This window comes from Ptychodera flava, chromosome 18, assembly GCF_041260155.1.
Source record: "Ptychodera flava strain L36383 chromosome 18, AS_Pfla_20210202, whole genome shotgun sequence".
NCBI lineage: Eukaryota > Metazoa > Hemichordata > Enteropneusta > Ptychoderidae > Ptychodera > Ptychodera flava.
Window position 1 is genome coordinate 36,064,473 of NC_091945.1, and position 26,578 is coordinate 36,091,050.

Sequence of the window (26,578 nt, forward strand, 5' to 3'; positions counted from 1 at the left end):
AATAAATGAAAGTTGCAATATTAATATAATTGTGCAACAATTTTTCTGAATATCACACCCATAAAATGTTGCCATGGTAAAGGGATACAGATACTTAGACTACTGTAGTAAAGGACAATGTTGAAAGAGCCTACTTTAAACTTGGCAACTTGGGAATTTGAAAGAGTCACAAGATGACTATAGAATCTGTGCTGATATGCAGCTGGCTCAGGTTTTATCTGATTGGCCGGTTGTCACTATTCATAGCAACTTAAGGAGTTTATTGTGTACCATTCAATGATAATGGTAAGATTCAGCCAACCAATCAGATAACAGCTTCTGAGATGCTGCACATCAGCCCGAAGAATCTTGGCTGTATCAAAGCTATATGGTCTGTTTACGTCTCTTGATCCAGCCAATGTTGAACAGCATTAACAGCTGTGACTGCAATTTCAAGCTTTGTCACACTGTCCCACTACAACATGGGAGCTGATGATGTAGTATCCAGCAATCAGATGCATGATTAGCCAAAGGCAATTTCTATGGAAATCTTTCAGTGAGCTACATGTACTGTATTACCAAAACATTAAACTCAAACAAACCACCTATTGATGCTGACTGAAAACGTGTCTTATTTTAACATTCCTGTCGTTTTCACAACACACAGACACAGTGTAACTGCCATATTCTTTTTGTGCTACATGTACTGGTATGCATTGTACCGGTATATTAAAAGCATTAAATTGCTGAAAGACAATTTTACCATGATTGTAAATATATGACCTGCATGTGCTGTAGAGTCCAGTCACAATAAGGATGTATCTGTCTGGAAGGCATGCTAACTATGTATTTTGTTTTTGCAGAAAGCTTAAATTGCAGTAATATGACTAGGTTTCTACACATATCATAGTCTATAGTCTTCAATATTCATTGGCATTTCTTGCCAACATATGGCAAACCATTCACGTGTGAGACAGCTTGCTCTCAGAGGATATCACTTGAAAACGCTCTGAAATAAGACATCCACTCTGATGTCTAACAGAAAGAATTCAACGCTAAAAGGGAGTTTTGTTTTGAGACCTGTGTGCATACAAGCACGGTCCCTCCACAAAATCATTGATATGAGCTGTATCAGTTCAAGTTTACATGATAATTAGTTATCAACCTGAAGTATACACTGAATTTATATACCCTGGTGCAGTCAAAACTCACATTCAACAACTTAGGAAAATTCACAATCATTCCCCTATATTACACAACTAACAGATTATAAATATCCTCTAATATAAATGTGCCTTAGAGTTGAAACTTCACTCCATGACATGCTCTGTTTATTTCATATTCACCATATTTTTGTTTTAATAAGCAAAAACGAAAAATATAAAACACTGCAAATATGTGCTGCAAATGCGATAAGGCTTTACTGCATTATTACGATGACCCTGAGTTACCTCTCAGTAACACATGTGAGAGCGAATTGATTACCCCCATGTATGAACCCTGACAGCCCACTATCCTGAATGTAAGTACAACATTTGTGTTGAAAACAATACCACTGAATAGAATATGAACAATAGAGTATTGTGATACAAATGATAGTTGCTGGTTGATATCACATGACTGATCGCTGGTTTGCAATGTTGCCCACATTTGGAATGAATAAATAAATAAATAATTCTCTAAAATATTAATTCACTAATTTCTTAAATTGTTTTATTGAATCATTATCTATGCAATAAAATAGCAATCCAACGAGTCCCTTATATTTACATTGCTAAAAATGATGAAGGAAATATTTAGAATTAATCAATCTAATGATGGGATGGTACAATTATTATTTGATATGAATAAGCTGTAAAACTTCAACTTCAACAAAATTATCTTATACTTTTTTGAAACGACACCATGATATTGTTGCATCAATGTGTTGTGTTGTTAAATAATTCAAAAAAACATTTCATTATAATTTAATTGTTTTCATGTTTTATCAGATAATCTTCCATTTCATACTGTCTTAAATGTTTTTCAAATGCAAAGTCCAGTTTCAGACTGTGATGGCAGGGGATAGGGTTTGTCATGGCCATAGTAAACATAGAAAATCATTTTATGAGAGTATACTAGTATGGCACAGATGACTGTCAAAGCATCAATAACGTCAAAGCAGCACAGATGGCATATCGTGACAACGCAATGTGTTATTTCATTTATAAACACATGTAGTTGTACTGATACATATTTATTCTCTTTGATGAGCTGCGGCTCTGTAGATCAGAGTTGTCATAAAAATTAGACTTTTTCTGTCTGGTAAAATTTCTATTGATGTGCAATTTAGTAAAGTACATTTTTTGCAGTTCGTTTCAGACAACTTCTGATGTTCACTTCATATCAAAAAAGAAATACATCAAAAAAGAAATATGTAAACATCTGGAGGAGTAACATTAGCAATATTTTTGGATATTAAACTGATAATTATGCAGCTATTACAACTCTTGACAAATGCTTCAATTCTAAATATATATGATATGCAATATAAACAAATTCACCAGAAATTTTACAAGGTTACAATGAAAGTTAGCTGAAACATTGCCCTGAGCAAGGACACAGAAATCAGTCAAGGTCCAAATTCTTCAAAGTCCTCATCATGATCAATATTCAGGAAATAATTCCATTTTTGTAAAAACAGCAGTGATCTCAAACCCAGCTATCTCTCCTGTATACCTGTAGAATCTACCATTTCAGAACATTATTTTCTGGACCACTGTCTGTAGTGACTCTCTGATGCTATGGCTGGCAGGCAAAAACAATATTCTTTTTTACATCATGAACTTTCTTGATTATATTCACACTTTCAAGAACAGTGAGGTTAATGTTCTGCATCAGTCTGAAATATTAAATGTATCCCTGGACAAAATTTTGTTTTGATGATGCAGGGTGGTTAAAAAAGCAATTAGATAGAGATTGTAAACCTCTTATTTTCTTACAAGTGTAGCATAGTTTTGCCCAGATTATATGACTCTTCATATAAACATAGCTCTGTCATGTTTGTGCAAATTTTAATGCACTATTGCACAGTTGCATAATTGTATTTCTGGTCCAACACATTGGAAAATGTGTATGACGGTAGAATTAAATAGTTTTAAGCCCTTACTGGACAGACACAATTGAGTTAAACACACACCGTACTTCCAGAATTGCATTACATATGGTTCGCCCATGAGTGCATCAAAGAGGGCATTCTATCAGATTTAAGGACCGATTAAATAAAATATGGCACACATGTGATACAATATGGTACAATCTGACATCAACATTTAGTGTGAAGTATTCATCGTTTTGACTGAAATTGAGTTCAGGAACATCAATGCATATCAAAGGCACATTTTTAATTGCTTCCAACTCTGACAGATTTTACCAGTATATCCTATTGCTAGTTTTCTATAATGAAAGAACCCTTCAGGCTCATCATTTCATCATTCAACACTGATGCTATCCTGAAGTTGTCAGTAGTATGGATGGATTCAACAATGAGTATATTGGATTAAAAGGGGTTAAAGAAAAATTTATGAAATTATGGCAGAACATATTTCAACAGATATCGATACATACATCATTGAAATGAGACAGTAAAATACAATGAATCCCCATAGGTTGTAGAAACAGATACACATTAGCACTCACTGCATTCATTTTATTCAATGGCAAAGGTTTTAGTAGGTATGATTTTTCTCTGTTTCAGGTAAAATGCATGAATTAAGCACAGAATGGGTCAGCTGACATTACAGTAAGTATTGTTAGTGGAGCTCTTGTTACGGTAATTTGAAAAAGCCACAACATTCAGCATTGGTAAGAATTACAATTTCCTTTTATGATGATTTGTGTATTTTGTAGGTTTCATGCTTGGGTACACAGCCAAGTGTTGTAGATTAAACTCAATGCCATACACCACTGAAATAACATGATACATAATAGATTCTGTTTATAGCACATTTCATTCTAAATGTATTTGCATATAAAATGTAGAGAGTGTATTTCATTGTAAATACATATATATGGAATATAATATGTTCAATATATTTAAGTCTTTACTTTTGACACAATTGTATAACTATTTGTCAATGAATATTAGAATGTCAGTATTCAATTTTTGGGTCAAATTCTAATTGCCTTGGCACTGTCACCAAAGCTGACTTATCGTGACATAAAGTGTAATTTTTTTGCTGGCTCACATGTATTCCATTTTGGTCATGTGACAGTAATTCTATGATGTCTCATGGGATGGCAAACACAGAAGTGATCTATTACTAGGTTTTAGAGAGTGTGTTGTGTAATGGTTCACCAGTACACATTCACATCTATTTTTACCCATCAATGACAATTTGTCAATGACTATCTCAACAAACAAGGTTACCTCTGCATTGTACCTCTACATTGTAGTTCATGATCACGCAGTATTGACTTTATGAACCATCTGAGGACAAAGTATCATTATCAAGGATAGATATTTAAATGCAAGTCATTCATTTCTCGATTCTAACTGATTCCCAATTCAATTGAAATATATTGTTTAGTGAAATTTAGTTTTATGAAAACATTTTGTCATTGTCACAGGTTCAAAACACTTTGCACTTAGGTGCATAGTCATCATTTTTTGCTCTGAATTTCTCTCTGATAATTCAAATCCTAATATATTGCCAATTTTGTGTAAGTTTACAACCAATTGATTGTCTTTGTTTTCAGACTGTGAAGAAACAATTTTACTGCATGAAGCAAATGCCCTCTAAAATTATTACATCAACATAATTTTACATGCTCCGGTAACATTCAACTAAAAGACCAATATTGCATCATTATAAATATGTACCATCAGTCCTTAAAAGGCCAGTACTTAAGTAGCAGTAACTTTTGATATTTTTTTCTTTACTATTTTTGTTTTTAAAGTCAACTATATTGTCTTAATCTATTCCCCAAAGCATGTTGAAATACACAGTATTCAGCTTGTCAACTTGGTCTGTACTTGTGTTGACTGCATTGTTACTGTTGACCTTGTGACAGGTGAATTCTGGTCTGGACTAGAATTATAATGTGAACAATAATGGTGCATTTACACTATGTTGACAGGTTAAATAGTAGATGTTTCAACATGCTTTTGGGAATAGAAAAAGAAACTGTAGTTGACTTTAAAACAAAAATATTGAAAAAAGCTTTAAATATTCTATTTTGGAAAACAGTTATTATTGCTATGAACAGATAATCCACATAATACTAATAGAGTTTACTTTTCAAACAAATGCTTATTCTCAGCAATACTCCAGTCCAACCCAATTATACTCCAATTCATAGCCCATATTAAAAATTAGGTGGATTAAGGTAAAAAAATCTGAGGTACCAGATTACAAAAATTTTTTGATGAATAGGGAATATAATCACCATGACGGATGAAAATGATTTAATCCAATGAGAGGAAATTGGCGAGTTATACACCATTGTGGAAGAAAATCAATACTGGGTTTCCAGGTATTTCATAAAATTGTAATGATTGAAGGTATAATCTTGGAATGAAATACCAATCAGAAGCTTTTGAATGCTTGACTGATTGTAAGCAGTCACACTTGTGTTAATGTCAGACCAATATGACACCTTTCAGTTAGCAATGATAAAACTGCAACTGAATAGATGTGTGGAAATAGCAATTGAATAAACTGAGCAAATTAACTGCAAGCTGAGATAATTACTTGGTAGCAACATGACTGAATAACCTGCTGGCAAAACAACTTAACCAACTTCCTGGCAACAGGACAGGGTTATTAGATGGCAAATAAGTTATAGAACAAATAGCTGGTAAATCCATAGAATGGATGGTAAGGTTAAACTATACTCAGACTGAATACCTTGATGGCAAATAAGTTATAGAACAAATAGCTGGTAAATCCATAGAATGGATGGTAAGGTTAAACTATACTCAGACTGAATACCTTGATAGCAAACTCAGCACATTACTTGATACAAATCTGACACGATAACTTATTGGAAACCTGATGAAATAACTTGTTGACAACCTAAGAGAATAACTTGTGGACAACCTGACAGAATAATTTGTGGACAACCTGACACAATAACTTGTTGACAACCTAACATATAGCTTGTTGAGAACCTGACACACTAACTTGTTGCAGGCATAACTTGATGGAATAACTTGAGGGCAGCACGATAGAATAATGGCAACCTGATGGAATAACCTGATCATAACCTGACTAGATGGCCATTATAATTACCTGAGAGAACAATTTAATGGCAAATAAATTACAGAATGAATACAGTACATGATACACTGACAGAGTAAGTTCACATGATACACTGACAGAGTAAGTTCACATGATACACTGACAGAGTAAGTTCACATGATACACTGACAGAGTAAGTTCACATGATACACTGACAGAGTAAGTTCACATGATACACTGACAGAGTAAGTTCACATGATACACTGACAGAGTAAGTTCACATGATACACTGACAGAGTAAGTTCACATGATACACTGACAGAGTAAGTTCACATGATACACTGACAGAGTAAGTTCACATGATACACTGACAGAGTAAGTTCACATGATACACTGACAGAGTAAGTTCACATGATACACTGACAGAGTAAGTTCACATGATATACTGACAGAGTAAGGTCATGGAAAGCCAACTAATGTCTATTGGCATGGTAACAGAATGAGAGAACAAAACTATTAGTCTAACTCCATGGTTACCTGGTAGAATCACTAAAAGGTATAGTGCAAAGTAAGTCTATGGTTTACTAACAATAATTTTTTGGCAAACAAATTTAAAAATATTTTACAACAAACTTTGAGTCATCCTTAACTTTTTTGACAGACAAAGGAAAACAAATAACAATAGCAATCCTGCATGTTACAGATTAGAGTATTGCGATATATGGAAATTGACATGAAATATTTTATCATATTTGGTCCATGATACAAAGAATATCTACACACTGCTTGGGAAGGAAAAATTTAAATACCATATCATCACTATTACAGTATTAGAGTATAAATTTATATCTTCACAATCAGATGATATAGAATACGTTGTGTTATAACAGTGATGCAACATTATGCTTGCTTTGAGCCAGAGTCCCTATATTTACACAGCACATGATTATATAGTTTGCATACAATATGACTTATGGCTGCCAGTGGCTTTTCATCTGAGATTGTTCCACTCACAGGTACAGATAATATGTGATGACAGATACAGATAAGATGTGATGTAAATATATAACACATAATCATTATTTTTTCAAATATTGCAGTTATATTTGTGGTTCTTTGTCTGGAAAGAGATTTGAAATCCATCAGTGTGCGACACAAAATGAAACCAAGTCTCAAGTATAGTACAATAACAGAGCAACAATGCCATCATCAATATTTCCCTGAAACAGAAAATGTAATCAATACGTTGAAGTGAGCTTTGTGTATGATAGGCATTATGTATTGATGATGAATAACAGATTCTTGATTTCAAAAGCAAGGCAACGTTACATGTATAAACTTTGCCAGAAAACAAATCTAGACAACACCTTTGCAGTGTGACTGAGAACTCTGCTCACTTTGCAGAAAGCTTTCTGATCCCACATGAATCAGCAGCCTGACAAAGAAAAAAGCCATTACAAACACAATGATTTCACTGACTTCACAAACCAAAACGGCAATTTAACCTCCAGGATACAAGAGGTCATTACATCTGACATCAAACAAGGAGACTCCCACTCTGTTACCATGGTTACACATATACTTTTCACCAATTAATCATAAACTGAATCAGAATACTGGAAAATTGTACATATGTACATTTAAATTTGATGCAAAAGTTATCATTTTTCTTTGTTAAACTCTATGGACTGTCTTATATTGATGTGAATTATAGAATGTCTTTTCAAAATGTCTCTGGTTATAATTTACGTGAAGAATATGGCACACACTTTCTGAGTTTCTCCATCAAATTATTGAATTGAATGTCTCCAGAGAAAATATATAATGGGAGAAAATTCACCTGAAAGCAAGCTAAACCTTTCACGACTAAAAACTAAAGATATACTTTAAAATAAATACTAGTAGTTTTGGATCATAGACTATGGCCATTTCTTTTGAGGTTTATAACATATTGGTGATATGAATAAAACTTCAGAATTTATTTTGGATAGTGAAGAATCACGTTACCAACAGAAGTACTGGCTATATATTCAACATTAGAGCCAAGGCACTAATGGTTACCAGTATTATTTGCAAATACTGTCCCCATTTTTTTTGTAATTGTGAAAAATTGTATTTTGTTGTGTTTTACTCTCATATTTCCAGCTCTTTATGTTTTTGAATTTTCCATGTTTTGCTGATCAAAGAGATGACAGCCAATGGTTTTGGAACCACTCTTCTCCCATCAGCTTTTGATAGATTAATCCCAACTTTTGACATTCACCTTTTGTTACATAGTGCAGCTCTTCCACAGAAATATTGAAAGTGATGCGCTTAAATTTCAATGTCCAAACATTTTGTGAGAAGATGCATATAACCATGGAGATGGGAAGCAATATCATCATTTTGTACATTCCTAGAACAGCCAACGGTTATCTTTATGTATTCACAGTGTTGGGCTATCTTGATTATCTCGGCGTTTCATACACAAAAACTTGGTGTCAATATTTTTTATGAAAATCTCAAAGAAATCACCGATATATATACTCAGCAATGTAGCGTTTTGTGATATGGATGATGGATCATACCATTTTTGTACACAGGTATTTTGTTTAAGTCTCCTGGATTAATAAGTGTGTAGACTGTAAAAAATTCAAAGGTAGTAGGTATGCAATGTATTTTATCACATATTTCATCAAGTAGCAGAATTGCAACCTGGACAGACGAAAGTCAATGGTAAATGTGCTCATCACACCTTTTCCAAAACCAGCCGTCACAGAAACAGAGAAAGTGGAACGCTGGGTGTGGCAGCCCACGTGAAACAGCAAATATCTGAAAAGAGCACAGTTACTATGTCATTGTAACCGAAAAACTCGTTTGTAGACCCACGCAGTTATCATTACAGCTTCACAGGGTACCAAGGACATGACCATTGCAGGAAGTCTGTTCATCAAACTCACCATGCTGTCACTCACACATTTCAAGGCAATTATCAACACATTTGGTGACAACAAGAGGTTTGAAAGGCACTATAGTTCTATCAATAATGTACCATGGGACTGCAGAATCCACTAAAAATAACCTTTAAGTATTATCAGCTGATATAGCTACAAAATGTAACCTTCTAAAATAGCACTTCCTGCTAAACGTTGAACTAAAAATTATTCCCATTGGAAACTGGACCAACTTACACACAATAAACTAAATGTACAGAAAGTTTCAAAAGTTGTTTCCTTTGATAATTGATGACTGACATTTACTTTTTCATTCAGACACAGTATATGTACAATCAAAGGTTATCTTACTGATATACGCTTGGAGGTTATCATACTTATTGATAGAACTAGAATTGATACGGTATTCTAGGAATGGTTTTGCTATCTCTGTTTTTCCTGATAAAGAAGATTGACAATGTAGTACTGGGTCTGAAAAAAACAGATACCTAATCAGTAAAACTGAAAGATTCCTAGATATTGTAATATTTCAGTTAAGTTAATACTTGAAATTGGACATTCAAAGCAAAAGTGCATTGCACAGTATTAAATTCACATTTACTAGACTGGTGAAGGCAATGCGTCTCACTGTAACAGGTAATTTTCACAACATTTTTCTTTTAGAGAAACCAAACCGTTTTTAAGGTCTATGGAGAAACTCATCACTGATCATGATGTTCAAGAATAAAATTATTTGTAAATTATAATAACCTCTGCCAAATGACTAGTAAGATTGCTTGTGAAAGTGCAGAAAATTGTACTAGCTTCCATCAAAACACTGTCATTCTATATTATGAATTTTCATAGTCTGTTTAATTTTAGATATTTCAAGTAGCTGCCTTGAAAATGACACTTCAACTGAAACACATTGCTGGAGAAAATAAAACACCGATGCATGCAACCAATGTAGTTATATGGGGAATAGGATTGATTACAACAAAGTAAAACATAGAACATGACAGCCTTCACCCATCATATCCCATCTTTTCACAGATGTCTGATTTTGTTGATCAAAACAGTGAGGATTATGTCCAAAGTTTATTGTTATTTGATATAATAGGATTATCCAGTTAATATGCAGCCGTGAAAGCAGATCAATATTATGGATTTACAACCTTGCTCCTGTTTACCTTGATACATCTTCAAACAACACATGAAAAGAGAAACATCAGGATTGAAAAAATTATATGATGACAATTACAATTTTAGTAATACTATCAGAGCATATCAATTAATAATTAATATTTGATGAGAAAAATAATGCAATATTTCACGCAAGGATGTAGAAAATAATAGGCCGGCAGACAGCAAAAATAAGCGGTTGTCAGCTAACATTTGCTGACTGTGAAAATTATCAATTTAATCAAAAATGAGGACATTTTGCACAATTTAATGTGCTCACATACTACTTGTAACCACTTATAATTTTATTTTTGCCACCTGTAACCAAAATTTTCTACATCTCTGTCAGGGTAAATGTGCCAATTACATGACTCACAGGAAAAATTATGTCCATACAGATCACACTTTCACAGAGATATCTAAGTTATAGAGGCAAGACATACTATCATGTGACACTTGGTGATGGCCCAATCAGAAAGATGCATGTACAGAACCAAAGATTTGTTGCAAGAAACTGCTGCTGATTGGCTGAAATGAATTTTCCCGGAAGAATGGTCAGACCAAATATGTAGCTCTATCATTCATACTGTAAGACATGACTCTTGGGAAAAATGCAAATACACAGTTTCAGTTCATGGAATTAAATGAATGATGTGTTGGAAGAAATTTACAGAATCTGCTCGTTCCCCAGTCCCTCCAGGTTTGAGGCTTACCAAAGGATAGTTGACGGCTGTCTGGCAGAGTTAATGATGTTACCACCCACTGTGTAAGTCTGATTAATTAAAATTGGTTCATTACCATGTGGGCAAGCTCTCAGATATAAAATACAATATGACAACATAATTGATCTGTTCATCAGATATTATGCTTCAATCTTCATGAGTAATTCTGTACTGCCACTAGCACTATTAGTACTAATACTGGCAGCACTAATAGTACTGGTAGAACTCCCAGCACAACTATTACTAGTAGTACTGTTAGCAGTTATCTCCTTACATGTAATTCTACTGGTGCAAGAATTACACGTGAAGGCCAGGACTGACAATAAATTCTGATAACAAGATATTATAATGGATACATTATGATGTGGCTGGTTCAACCATAGTTACATTATTTGCTTATTCAGGTACTTCTGCCGTGACTTTGTGATTATCTAGTGTATTTCATGGTTTCATAATGACTGCACACAGTTTTCTAAACTGTTAAATTTTTCTGACAACGACCTATCATTTCTTAAAATCCTACAAATCTAACTAATCCAATGCACGTAGGGATTCTTTTGAAGTACATGTCATTGTGTATGACATTATCAAATATACTTAATTCACAAAATTTTGTTGGCAAGATTTAACGGTGCAATGTGATGAGAAAGTTAACAGGTTGTTCAACCATATTGATATTTAAACAGGCTTCAAATGACTGGCTTTGCGGTATATTTATAGGAACATTATCCACCATGCTTTACAAACTAAAAGGTCAACAGAGATCATAAGATTAACACAAGGTATAAAACCTGCATATCTGAACCGCACATTTAGCCTATAGTGAGCTATACTGTTCTGTACAAGACACTTAGCTATTGATCTGCTGTTCTTTCTGAACTAGATGTTGAAGTTTACTTTTATACAGCAAGTCAACTGGGTTTTTTAGTTCAAATTTTGAGCTACAAAAATTAATTTGTAGTGGAAGTTCACGTTGCAAATAATATTTAGTATGAATGCTTGCGTTATACCATAATTGCAGGGAAGGAGTTGTGAATCAATCTGTTTTCATTGCCCTTCTTCCACTGAAACAAAACTCAGTTTTCAGAACATGTTTCAAAAGTCAGCTGGAAAAACTCCTTACAGCATGAAAGTCAATATTTTTTTGTGGCTTTTAAAGGGAGATGTTAAAAATCTATTGAACATCAAGCAGTTAATGCTGAGGATATGAAGAGAGTGAATTATGATTTAACTTACACAGGATGTATCACTTCCTTATCAGGATACAGCCTAAAAATGATCAGTATCTATTTAACATAGATACCATAAATAAGTTAAAAATCATTTCTCTTCCTGTTTTGTTGGCTAAGCGTGAAAGTATACATTATGATCTCTTTTGCATCTTTTTACATAAAGAACTTCCAAAATGATATAAATTTGCCAAAAAATGTATCCAAATCTTACAATCTAGCAGCCCTAAAGAAACATTCTCAATGGTTAACCATCTTTAAAGGAAGGTTAATACTTTGTACTTCAACCAACTTTGTACAGAAGGAAAATAGAAAGTATGTTTTAAAAAACCGAAGTAATAAAAATACTAAAATCTGGCCTGTGATTAGATTATTTTAGCAACTTGCAAGATTTTGCCTTTTTTTACCTGATTTGCATATTTTTGACACTAACACGTTCACTTGAACAATATTACATCTCCACCCCTGGGTGCAACTAGACACCAAATGCAAGATGGTAAGTGCTGCAGATTTCAAGTTTTTGATGTGGACTGACATACATACACACACAAACACACACACAAACACATGTACATGCATGTACATACATACAGATGCCACTTACTTACCATATAAGGTCTCTTTGGTATACATATATAATAACATATACCAAATGTGCGCCAAAAATACTATAAAAAGGTAGAGCTCCTGTTCCTACAGAGATGTACTGGTACAGTTTCCAATATACTCGTGATACTCGTGATACATTCTAGATTTTTCTAACATGTGTCAACATAACCTTCTCAAACATGAACACTGTAAGATAAAACATTGCTCTAACTGATGAATTATCTCATCGGAAATCTACTTTCAAACTTTTCAAAGGGAGACATGTAGAGAAATTTCCTTTTTTAGATACCATACATCTGACCTAACTGCTGCCATCCCTCTTTCCTGCATATAGTATGACCAAAGAATTGAAAACAAGTAGGGGTCGGAGCAAAGAATGGCTGTGCAAAGGTAACTGTACAGAATGGCATTTTCTTACAGCAGCCACAGACACAACAAAACAGAACCTTTGATCTCACCTCAGCATTTCAAAACAGAGTAGAAGACATTTCAAGGCAGACCCAATGACATTATTTATCTCCAGGTGAAGCTTTCTGAGATCAAAAAACCAATTGAAGGTCCATGACTGCTCCTTGAATGGCAAATTATTCTCGCTTGATCTATCGGCTTATAGTGGGAAATCATTATCCCTTGTGACCTACATGAATGATACACTCCATATCAATAGTTTTTCTTTCATCAATCTTACCATTACCAATGTCAATATTAATCCCCTCCTTTCTACTCAGTAAAATCTCTTCTATAGACTTTCCTCTGCTTGTACCTTCATTTAGCCATCTTTGAAAGTCCACAATCTTGCCACAAAGAATGAACACCTAACCATTTTTAAACACAAAAATGTATATTTTGGTCAGAGCAATTGCTATTGCCAGATTTTATAAATGTGAAATTTTGGCAAAACCACCAGATCTTATCCACATGATGTTTTGCTATTAGGTTATAAACAAATAATAAATAGGCTAATATGGTTTTTCGTGCAACACAGGTGTTGATCTGCATTAATATTATGATAAATTGATATAACATTCACATAAACAGTCGTACGAGACAAGAATCCAGCAATACATGAACAAAGGAGGCTGCTGTACAGAAAATTATAATCCAAAGAATCATAATTTTCTCACATGCTATTCAATGTCATCAAATATTACCACAATCGTGTTTTTAAATTCAGTGAAATGAATATGACAATACCAAATATCTTTCAGATCTTATCATTCATTGGAATTCAGACAACCTGTTATCTTCTGTCAGGGTTGTGAGTTCAGCCTGGTGTAGAGCTGTGCAAACATGACCTCTCATGACCTCTACCTACTCTGTCAAAAGCCTATGCAAGCATTGCAACAGTTGATTGTGTCACAAAATCATGTTATTTCCCTTCCTAACATTACAAAAACGCAATAAATGCAATGCTAGGCTTAGGTATACGATTCACATTATTTCTGGAAAGACATACTAACTTGGTCTGGCTGAGTTTTAATGGCTTGCTAGATTTAAAAGACAAACACCCAAACCCTCTGGGTGTGTTTTACTTCAATACTGGGTATTTCAATACATGTGTGTACATGAATCATTGCAATATATGGGAAGGAAAAACTCAAGAGCCTTCGCATAACAGAACATGCTTTTAAAACTAAGGCAATACCATGACAGCAAATGCTTATAAAATCATTAAAAAGACTGAACCAGCAGAAATACTGTGGTCTTTTCTATCAACAAAATGGAAACCTTGTTGGCTACCATGCAAGCAATTTGGAATATAACTTATCATCATAGCTTTTTACCTTTGAGAAATATTATAATAATTGTGTACATTTTGTGTGACAAATATTGGGAAGTCCTGTGGTTTATGGTTGGTGCTTGTAGGAACTCAAAAAGTACATGTGAAATTATCCAAAATGCAGGCATATTTTTTCAATGAAGTTCCTAGCCTAGATGACACAATAGATGACTTACAAATTTAGAATAGAAGGGTCACACGTGATTGGACAAATCAGGTGTACAAAATATACATGATTTATCAGATCTTACAAACTACAGAATTTTAGTCTAGAATGACATAGCCTTGCCATCCCAGCTAAATCACAATGGTGAAATAATGAAATGTGCGCTGTTTAAACTGCGAAACAGGACATCTGGGATTTCGCTTCTACATCAAAGAGTGCTACAGATGTCGGCAGATCAGAAGGGGAGCTGATTATATTTTATTAGATGTACAGCACATACTGATTTGATTATATAGGCCGGTCACATCAGTGAATATCATGAAAACAGTGTCAATGACACCTTGTTCTCAATTGATTAGACAAGATGAAGGCATACTCTGTACTGGTACATGTATTTCATGTATATTTTGATACAATGCTGGGCAATTTTAACAACTACCATGCTTTTACCAGATAGCCTGGTATTCTTTTCACACCTAATTAACCACGTAATCATCAACTTATGGCATTGTGTCACAGTTTCAACTAATTTGAATGGGAAGATCCTCCCATTATACTGGCTAAAAACTTCAAAGCAACAGGACAAACAGTTTGAGATTTTGTCATTTTCAAAAAAAATATAATTTTGCTTAATTTAATCATTGTGATTTGAATAAAATTTGATAAAATATGTCCAAACTTAGAAGTTTCAACTGTATATTGTGAAACAGTGACCAAAATAATTTAAAGATCAAAATAAGGGGCATAAAATTTGTAAATCTGATAAGATCAACCATAGACAGTTGTTTTGCTACTGTTTATGGATCAACACAAGCTCTTTCTGAGATTTTTACAAACGGAAATAAAAGACAGCTTGACCAACAGCACCTGAATTTTTGGCATGTGAGAATTATCTTCTTTGAGTAAATTTAGTACTGGCATTTACATTTGAAACAAATCTAACCTTCATCCTATATTGTACATTCATACCAACCACAGTGTTGGTAAATATAACAGCTCTCAAACATCTGTATAAAGCCATGTACTTTATTATGGCTTGGTTTGCACAGACTGAAAACACAGTGGCTATGTTGTAGATGAGCTATATTATGTCTGTCAAATTTTAATATCAGAGCAGTTACCACCTGCCCATTGACCAATCAGATTTCCCTCCCATTGGTTGGGGCTTGGGTGAGGGAAAGATTGTGGAGTATATTTCCATGGGTAACTGTACTGGATAATGCTCTTTTGGCTGATTGTAGGTTGCAACTAAATATATCCGGTGAAAAATATCTGAAGTTTCAGTGCTGTACTATAAAAAGTAAATACCCTACCCGTACTTTCCTTTATAAATACCATCATATAGTGCAGTACAGTCTTGGTATATATGGTTGTTGCATTGCATTGTTATGAATCTCTTCACAACTTTACACAGACACTCCCCCAACCCCCCTTCCCCACCCTCGCAAATATGCATACATGTGAGTACTTAAAAACATGCAAATTTAAGGTTATGAGGAAGTCACATCAGATTTTTCCCTGTCATGACTATGGTTTGACCTTTTCACCAGTGAGGGCTGTCAGAACTATATCTTTTTTCAACACTGTGATAATAGACCCTTGTGAAGGGAATTGGGGTGACAAGGTCACCGTAGGTTGTCACTGTCAAAATACAAAAGGTAGAACATTTTATCAGAAAATATTTGTGTAAATGCTTCATTAGCTCTGACTGCAAGTATCATCATGTTGTAAAACCCTAAAGAAAAACAGTGATTTCATTTCTCAAACTTGTTGTGACAGCTAGTTGCTAGAAGCTAAACACAGAGTAATGGGAGCTTTTGACATTACAAAGCTGCATGCAATGAGGTTTCCAATCAGGCTTTTTAGTTCTCTTGTCCCTCGCAGGACTATCACATGGTCTATCTTGTGCTCATGTCAACTTGTTTTGTGTTTGGTAAACGCCATTGTGACCATCGCAGTTGACATAAATAACTGTCTAATACTGTAATGATCAAACCTTTCACTTTGTACTTGTACAGAACGAAGTTCACCTTCCTGCTTGTTGAAGGTACACAAGGAACTTCAGTGACATTAAGCACAAAGGAATGCTACATTTTGGGACTCATTTGGGTTAAGACTGATCCAGAAATATATCAAGATATTACATTTCATAGATGTTATGTTATAAAGATTTCCTACTTTGTGTTGACAGCTTGGATGGAAGTCATGCCCTTTCTAATGTTGGCCATGAAACATCGTGGACTGGTAACTTTAATCTAATGACAGCTTTTGTTCACTGCTTTACAGACATGTGTACCAAGGTTATAAACAGCACACACAGATAATAAGAGCTTTATTTGGCAGTCTATAACTGTCTGATCTTTGCTGAAATTTTGATGTAGACATTGAACAATTGGGTATATTAACTCACTAAAGCTAAACAAAATCATCTTGTGCATCTGTGCAGAGTCCTTTTTCAATGTGACTAACGGAAGTTCAAACAAAAAACTGGCTGGATAGTTGGCTGTAAAGTGTCCATCCATATCCTTGCACAGATCTGAAAGCACCTGTTATTTTTACAGGACACAATCATAAAACAGACTCCTACACACCTATGAGAGTTGACAACTTGAATAACATGTTAGGGTCAAAGGTCAGCAAGTACGGCAATAAACTTTGAAAAGTGCATGGACTAAGAGATAAGCACATGTAACTGTAATTTTCTGGCACACAGTCCATGTAGCCGACAATGACATGCAAATGATATGCGGTAAAAGTCTCGTCGACTAACTTTCAGCTGGTTGCTCACTTTCTACTATTTTTATAGTATTTTATACAAAGGCACAGACTTATTCTACCTTCAACTTAAAACTTATAGTGATTTTGTAGCTCATTCTTTACTATTTTTCATAGTTTTTGGTAGCCGGTAACAGACACTTCGTGTTCGTGTCGGCTACATGGACGATCTGCCAATTTTCTTTAGTATAATCATCTGTTTTTCTGGGTTTTTTATATTTACTGTTTACATCAAATGTTTTCAATTCAATGCCTTGTTTTGTTTGCTTTACATCTTCCATATCAGATTTCTGAAATAAAAACTCCTGCAAGCATTTATTCCTGAAGCGATATCTCTTCAAAAAAATAATGATTGTCAAAAGACAAGAAGATGATAACATATTTTAAATACTAATAGCTTTCTAACTGTTATTACTATATAAACAAAGAAAAAAGGACCCTTCTTGACAAATGCATCTCCACTATGTTATCTCAAAAAGAATCACATTACCAACGTAATCTATTAGGGTGACTGGATTTCACTGGAGACAGCATTAATAGATGTATTGAACCAAGTCAAATCAATAAAAGACTTTGCCATATACTTTTTTTATTAAATACAAACTTCATTCATGGAATATGCTAATGATAGCAATTGATTTAAGACATCCAAAGAAAGCTATAATGGGATTATACTATGGCCAGTGTTCCTTAGGTAGAGTAACTACAGCATTTTGTACTTTACTTTTAGACTTATCTTGCCTGAAACCTAAAACTGAAATATCACTTACAATAAATTCTACCATAGCAAACAGTGTGTGGCACACATATCTACAGAACACAATGTACTAGGCGTAATTTTTATTATGAAAACAATGTAATTTTCTAGGGGTCCTCTCATAGCTTTTTTCAAGAATGGGATCCCTTACATTATCTTGTTTTCTAAAACATTTTTCAGTGTGGGAACAGTTTTGTTCAGTCTTGCCCAATATGTAAAACTGTTACATTTTTCATCATATCTCAAATATTATAAACGGAAAAGAAGCAGTCTCACAATTGCTGTCTTCCTTGAAAGGTCATTTGGTTTCATGAATGAGCTAGAATTTTGTACTGAAACACTGATTCTTTCTTGGATGGGCCTTACCTGAGTTCACTTCCCTGTTGTTAGTGATTAATGCAATTTTTACCTGTACTAGTAATTGCAGGAAGCGATTTGTAAAATTGCATACTATTTCACATGTCAGACTACGTAATTACTCTCCTGTATATAGTATCAAATATAAACTGGCTCTGACATGCTTTCAAGCTGACAGCTGCACATTAACAATTAGCTTGCCTAAAGTCACGTATTGTTATCAAAGTAAAAACCACATATTTTACAGCTCTCACGAACACTCAGTGAAATTATATTTAATGGCTTCAAAGGTTTATATTTGTTATTTTGTTTGACTCTTTCACTTTTGGACAATAAAATGTAACGAAATTGACTTACACTTGGCTCAATCTTTTATTTATCTTTTTGAGATGTTTGTTCCGACTGTTACCAGATAGGTATTGTGGGAATATGAAATAAAATACAGATTACAAAAACACATTACTGTCTTCTATGGTGACCAGAAATGAAAAATACAAGCAGTATGTAAACATAGTCTTGAGGAGACAATGTTCCAGATTGTTCAAATTAATTTGGGCCAAGTAAAATCTGTGATTCATAAATATTCCATCACAATATAGTGAAGCTGGAATATAACAGTATACAGTTTACGACTGAAATGAACAATGTATAATGCATAAAGACAATACAGGGATATAGCCACTGTCATTGGATATGACACGTACTTGTCAGAATCTTGACACATACTGATAGTTTGAGGAAAAATACTACTTTTTATACTGCTCAGACAAAAGTCATGAAAATAGTGATCAAAATAGGCAATAAATGCAATTCTGAGCTAACAGCTGTTCAAACAAAGTGAAAACCTCCAAGCATGTACAGAGAATTTATTCTTAACATTTCATATTATACATTTATGGTTGGTTTCAAGTAGGTAATTCATTATACTTGACATAAAGAGCAAAATAATATTGACTGCATCCCTTTAATGGGCTGGGTGTTTATCATACATTGACATATTTCAGTTCATTGTTGGTTTTTGAGAATGACAACATTTCAATTTTACTTGACATAAACATTTAAAGATATGACTGTCCGTTTGATCAATGATCTTCACTGTATGTCTATCATACATTCACATATTGCAGTTCGTTGTAGATTTTACAAAGGTGTTTTTATTCTTTAAAACTTGATATTCACATTAAAAACACAGTGACTGTGTTCCTTTAAATTGTATGACTGTGTTTCTGCAGCATGCTCACTGATCAATTGACAACTGCTGCCTGAACAGATTTTAGTCAATTCTACTCTCTATACAGCATTGGTCGGCTGTTAGTCACGCAAACACGTGATGGTTATGAGGACAATGACACGCTTGTCACGCAGCTACACAAGAAAACCAGAAAAACACTGCTGTCTGATTTAAATCCCATCAAAACAGAAAGTATACAGTGGTTATTTGTTCCTCAATAAAATTGTGGAGGAATTGAGATGACCTCATTGGTTTGTTTTGTTTTATGTAGTGCTAAAATCTGATGGATTTAACTTGGTATGATTGAACTATACATACTGGTAAATCCCTACAACTCTTGAAAAACTTGTCAAAAGGCAATGGAAAACATTGAAATTACCAGTGGATTAAATTTAAATTATTAGCAAATATGTTTGGGTTTAAAATCTGAATATTAAGTCTAGTTAATGTCCTTTCATTTCTTAAATGGACCCGTAATTGCCATAGTAATTTCAGACGGTACATTTCAAACGTAATAATACACTGTAAATCCATGATCATTTGTTGCAGACCATTAATGAATCCAGGGTCATCATTCATTTTAAATGAACCGGCCTCCTTTCCACCCACAACCTATCTCAAGTCAAAATTGTTGACTTTTCCAACTATTCACACAATTCATGCATTTTTTATAATGGAGGAGGACACTGGCTTTTCCTTATTCCTTGAGTTCATGGATAGGTCAGTAGCGGAAAAAGCACATTAAAAGTCATCCATTTCTACATCTGAACCAACGATACTGGAAAGGTCTTATTCTTTTATGGACCTGTTTGGGCCACAATTTATGAGTTTGTATGATTTGTGTTTACTGGTAAGTACTACAATTATGAACTTAATTATTCAATTTGCACAACCTTCATACCTTCTGAATGCTCAAAATTGGACGATAACACTGATCTCCTACCATCATCCTAGAAACTAGGTTTACATTATCTGTATAAGTATAGTGAACTAGAGAGAGTTAAACAAAGATATACTGGCATAGTTTTAACAATGCTTTGTACATCTTCATGCCATGTACAACTCATAATTAGAATGTTATGTCAAACTTTACGATTGGAAAATGTATACAGTTTTGAAAGTAATACTGTAAACACCATAAAGAATCGTCAGAATTTTTTCTAAATGCCACAGACGACTAAAGTAAAGTGAAGTGAACAGAGTACTTCAACTCCTATTTCCGTTCTCACTATCAAATTTTTTCAATCTTCACCAACAAATATTTTTCATGTCAACTGTCTTGGTGGGAAATTACAGCACATTGTGTGTCCGGATATAACATGTAACTACATCCTCTGACAGCATATAGATGCAGGGAGGATGACAGGAAGCGTAGAGACCATACTGATAACAACCCACAATTGTAATGGTACCGTAATCAGCATATCTTGTCATTTTTGTCATGTCAAAGATGAATTGGAACCTGGGATCACAGAGGAAGCCCGCACTATAGGGAGACAGCAAACCATTTCCTACATAAGTGTAACTAATGTCAGATTTTTTTGTCCAATTTCAAAAGATAGTTAGGAAAAGTAAACGTTCAACAATGGTGTGTCTTCCTTTCTTAGATGTATTGATGAAAACACAGGAATAGATGAGTATGTCGTAACTTCAGAAAAGTGTGTACAATTAATTCTAGATTTACAGAAGATTTCTGCCAAACGTTAAACATGAATATATATATGCTGTACACCAATATGACTTCCAAAGTCAATGGCATTTTGAACACACAAATCTATACCTTATACATGTAGATTGTGTGAAATAGCATGCGCAGAATAAAAGTAACAGAACTGCTGTAAGGGTATATTTCAACATCACCAATTTTGCTCGGAAGGGAACATGTTGAGGTATACGCCCCTTAACAACAGTAAGTAAAGAGACTACTTTGATTAGGGGTCAGAAATTATCATAACTTTGTAATTCTCAGGTCATTGTGCATGTAATAAAAAGGTGAAATATGGTGGTAATTTATCGCTGTACACTATGCCGTAAATTTACACACTCGGATAGCTTGACTATTGGGAGCAGACTTTACTAAAGATAACAGTAACACCACGAAATATGCTGACAACTGCACTTCTTTTATCTTAACCCATAATCCATTTAGGTAATAAAACATAAATTTCAGACTCTCACATAAATGATACCAGGTCATGCAGGCAGACAGTACAGAAGAAATTCCTGCAGGCTAGTGTTTGTTCTGGCACTTTCAATGCTGTCTATTTAATAATGCTAAAGTTTTTAAGAAAATGAAAGTACCTTCAATATAGTTCTGAAGGCTATCTGAAGTTTTCACTGAAAGAACGGACAAGAATATGTTTTGCTGAGTTAAACTAAAAATACTTTATCATGCCTTTTGAATGAAGTGAATTGTCAAAATAAAATGAATTATGAATGTCAGAACAAATACTTCCATTACTTGTAACTCTCGCATTTCATCACCTGTGACAAACTGGTGGCTTTATGTTAAAATATTGGAATTGCATGCCATGAATTCAATATCAAGGAAGACAAACTGTTTCATTTCAAAAGGACTCACTAATTTTATACTTGGTATGAAATCAAGTGAGAAAAAAATGTGATTTAACAATTATTTGAGAAAAAAAATGTCTGTGTGGAGAGGTTGCTGTAAAGGGCGGCAATCCTGGGATAAAATATGACATCATTGACAAAGGAACAACAGTTTATTCATATTGTATGTGGTACTTGACAAATAAAATATGCTGATATGTACTTCATGATGTAACTTACTTATTCCATTCTCTGGAGCAAGGTATTTTGCTACAAAAAGCTCCTTGCTAAAATAGTAATGTGGACTTAATTCATCAAGTTTTTTTTCACAAAACTTCTTCATTCCAATTTTATAGGACGTTGCTCTGGGGTTTTTTTTACTGTGCAAAACACAGCAGATAAGTTCTTGATATGGAAAGACAAGCACACATAGGTGTGTCATTTACATGTTGGCTTACAGTAAACATAAAAAATGATAAGGATACTTCTGAATTAGTAATTTTATTACACCATACGGGTGCCATTTTGCAGTCTGGAACAAACTATCAATCTACATGTAGATAACTTGTTTGGCTATTTTGAATTTGTCGAAGTTTAAAGTGACAAAATAATACAGTGTAAAATTTACAATATGTACATAAATTGGACCAAGAAGTGAAATTACATCAAAGAATATGCACTTGGAGACTCAGACTCTAAGAAAGGACTTTTAAGTGATAAATTCAATAGGTATCAGCTCTCAGTGGAGTGATTTGATTGGGCAGCTCTGAGTCACACCCTGTGGCTGAAATGGAATTAAAATGTACACAGCAAGTTAGAGACAGAATAAAGTCGACACCAACAACAGGCATCAACTGAGTTTTATTTCTAATAGTCATTTTAACAAATGCAATTTTTCTATGTGCTTTGTATGACCTTTGGCCCCGATGATCAGTCAGATTAAAATACTTAAATTACAAAGTAATAAAATCTTTCCAATTTCAAAGCATACCTGAGTATTTGTAGGATAATTGAATTGGTCACAGTATAATGTGATTTGGTTCACACTTGGGAAATACAAGTATTAACCTATGATTGCTTATTTCAATTATTTTGCAATTTTTGTCACGGCCTTGAGGTCTGATGGCATCTCTTAAACTGTCATAATTTAAATAAATTAAATCGTGAAATGTGAAAGCAACTATAATATCTTCATAAAAATGCTTCCTTTTCATTTTCAAATAAAATGTAAAGTGTTGGAATGTTAAATTTATTGCAAGAGGCGATAATTAACGTGACTAATATTTGCTTTCTTTCATTTTCCAGCTACTTCATGGAATGGCTAAGTCCACCTAAGACAGAATAATGTATAATAAATAAATAATTTTTAATTATTATATTGTGCCGCAATTTGAACAACTATGAGAGAACAAAAATTTTCAACAAATTACACCTGAAGTTCTTTCATGTCTCAATGTCTCATCATCAAGTAACAGTGAACACAGTAGTCTTCTTCTCCAATTGTATTTTTTTGCAAATTAAGTGATCAACTGATCAAAGTTTTATTAGTGCACTTTCTCACACAATAATTTGGAACTTCATTACAATATCTTCTTTGCCCTTTTTGAAGTGAGAATGAATTTGTAGACGCATGTACATATGAGTTTCCTCTTGATCACAAACAATTCTCTTTAGACTGAGTAACTTGATATATTCTGTGACAGTGCTTCAAGCATGCTAAGCAATAAGCCCTTCCGACAGACAGCGGCAATACTCAGGAACATGAAGAGGGAATCAGCCTTGGTCTAGTACATTGAACTGCTGGTATATGTACAGAGCTGTCCTCTACAAACAGTGTGCTAAAATACAGACTAAGTTCCATAAAGGAGAGATGCCTAATTCAAATTTATTTTGAAATAGAGTTGGTACAGATAGAAGACACAATGGCATATTTGAGTTAGAGCATTCTAACTGAGTATGTCAATGGCCTGATGTAGGCTTTCATATAAAGCATTCTTCAGGGCATTTCACATAATACATGAACAAAGACAGAAATACCACTCCTGTGGTTTCATTCTCTGCATGTCCTTACTCACAGGGGCCAGATGTCATGGCACAATCTATAAATGTCTTGAAGTAGAAGAAACTGAATTTTCCACTGATATGGTTGCATCCGAGTTACCTGTGATGTATGCCGTATGATGATTGGACAATTCTTTGCAGCAACATACACACTCAGTTGCAAGCAAATGTTCATATGCAACCAGCAGTGTCCTATGTCTATGGCAGTGCAGAGTCAACTTCAGTGCGATCCTTTGAATCGAAATACAATTGGCAAAATGCCTCTCTAATTATCTGCTCTAGACATACCCACACCCTGACATTGTTTACACGTGCTACAGTATTGCGACACACCTTAAAGCCCTTCACTGGGATAAATCTCACTTTTCAGATCACAACACATCATCTATTCAATTTCAACTACAGAGACTTATGCCTAGACATTCTGCAATTAATCCAGACATGATACAGAAAATGGGAGAGAGAAAGTTTCTGAATTTCATACCCTTTGTTCACCTAAATGTCTTTCTTTCCTTCTAATTGTACATGGAAGGAATTTAAAAACCTTTCACAGTGCAGCATTCTCACTTAATCCATGATAACGATGCCATAATACCTTTCTCCCATTGTTCCATAATTAAACTGTAATTAGCAATACTTTGCCAGGCAACAAAATTGTGTAGGGTTTCTATGACTTGGTTACCCTTGCCAATACAAAAATCCAGTCTGTTGAATTACTCCATAGAACACTCAGTGTAGCAGATATTTCCCATCTTTGAGAAGTGAAAATCAACCTACTCTGATCAAACTACCTAGCGCTACGATGGAATTTTTTCTCTCTTTTAGTTGTTTTCTACACTAAATATCTGACCATAGACTGGAGCTGAAGAAGTTATGTTTTATCAGGACAGATTCTGATGGTATCATACCTGTCCTTAATTCTAAGTTCAAGGTTAAAATTTCACATGAAGGCCAAAAACAAACATTGTAAACTATGATAACAGATAGCTGTCTAATAGATGGCCATACATAATAGCTGTTAAATATCAAACTAATTTTTGTCCTTGACACACAGGTAACTTTGAATTTCACCTAGACAGAAACTGTGGTCAAAAATACATGGGTCAAAAATACATGGGCTAAACAAAGAGGGACCACAATGACATGGTCATGCATATTTTTTGATCCTACTGATGTCCACGCAATCTTACATCATGGAAACATAATTTACACAATCATAAAAATGCAGTGTAAACAAGATACTGTGAAATATCGTAAGCAGTAGTTCAGATTTAAATTGTTTACTCGGACCGGTTCTGGAAAATGGCAAGATAAACCAAAGTTCTGTGTGACATGATAATGACAGTATGATATGGTGACTCACACTCATATGACAAAACTAGCCAGACTTGCCAATACTAATGACTGTATTTATCTGTTAATTCCACAGGGATAGTTAAACCTCTTAATGGTTGATGTGTGCATAGCGGATGAAGTGGCTTTCATATAGATTATGTAATAGTTTTGATTTGTCAGATTTTCCTTTCCAAAGTCACATTGGTCTGCTCTTTATTACTAAATTGAACAGACAGATAATGCCAAGCTATCAATAAGCTAACATTCTAATTATTCCTTTGCAATGAAATGCAGTATTAAATACTAGATGCTATTTTCAAAAAAACACTAACCCTATATTTAGATCTGAAATGTGAAATATTTTTCCTCTGTTAAAGGTTGAGAAGTATTACAATACACTTCCCCTTGTAACATAAGCCAACACTACATTTGACAAATAATATCAAGCATTTCCAGTTCGATAATCCACAATGAGGTGGATATGGACGTGAAAGAAAATTTTCATGAGTCAAAAATTGAATTATCAATCTATCATAATAACTGCCCTTCAATACTCTTCCCCCAAAAGTGGTGCTGTGAGCCAAGAATGAAGTCTCTACTTTGAAACTGTTCATGCAAAGCCTTAGCCAGTCTCAATGGCTTACGACAATGCAAACAAAATGTAAACAAATTTTCTGATCCAGCATCCATAACACTGAGAGACCTGATT

At 34.2% G+C, this 26,578-nt stretch overlaps 1 protein-coding gene across 1 annotated transcript in view; it reads right to left on the reverse strand.

Moving 5' to 3' along the window:
* The window catches only part of LOC139117483 (protein phosphatase 1 regulatory subunit 16A-like), a 103,592-nt gene that overhangs the window by 73,765 nt on the left and 3,249 nt on the right, over positions 1-26,578 (reverse strand). The window lies entirely within an intron of this gene.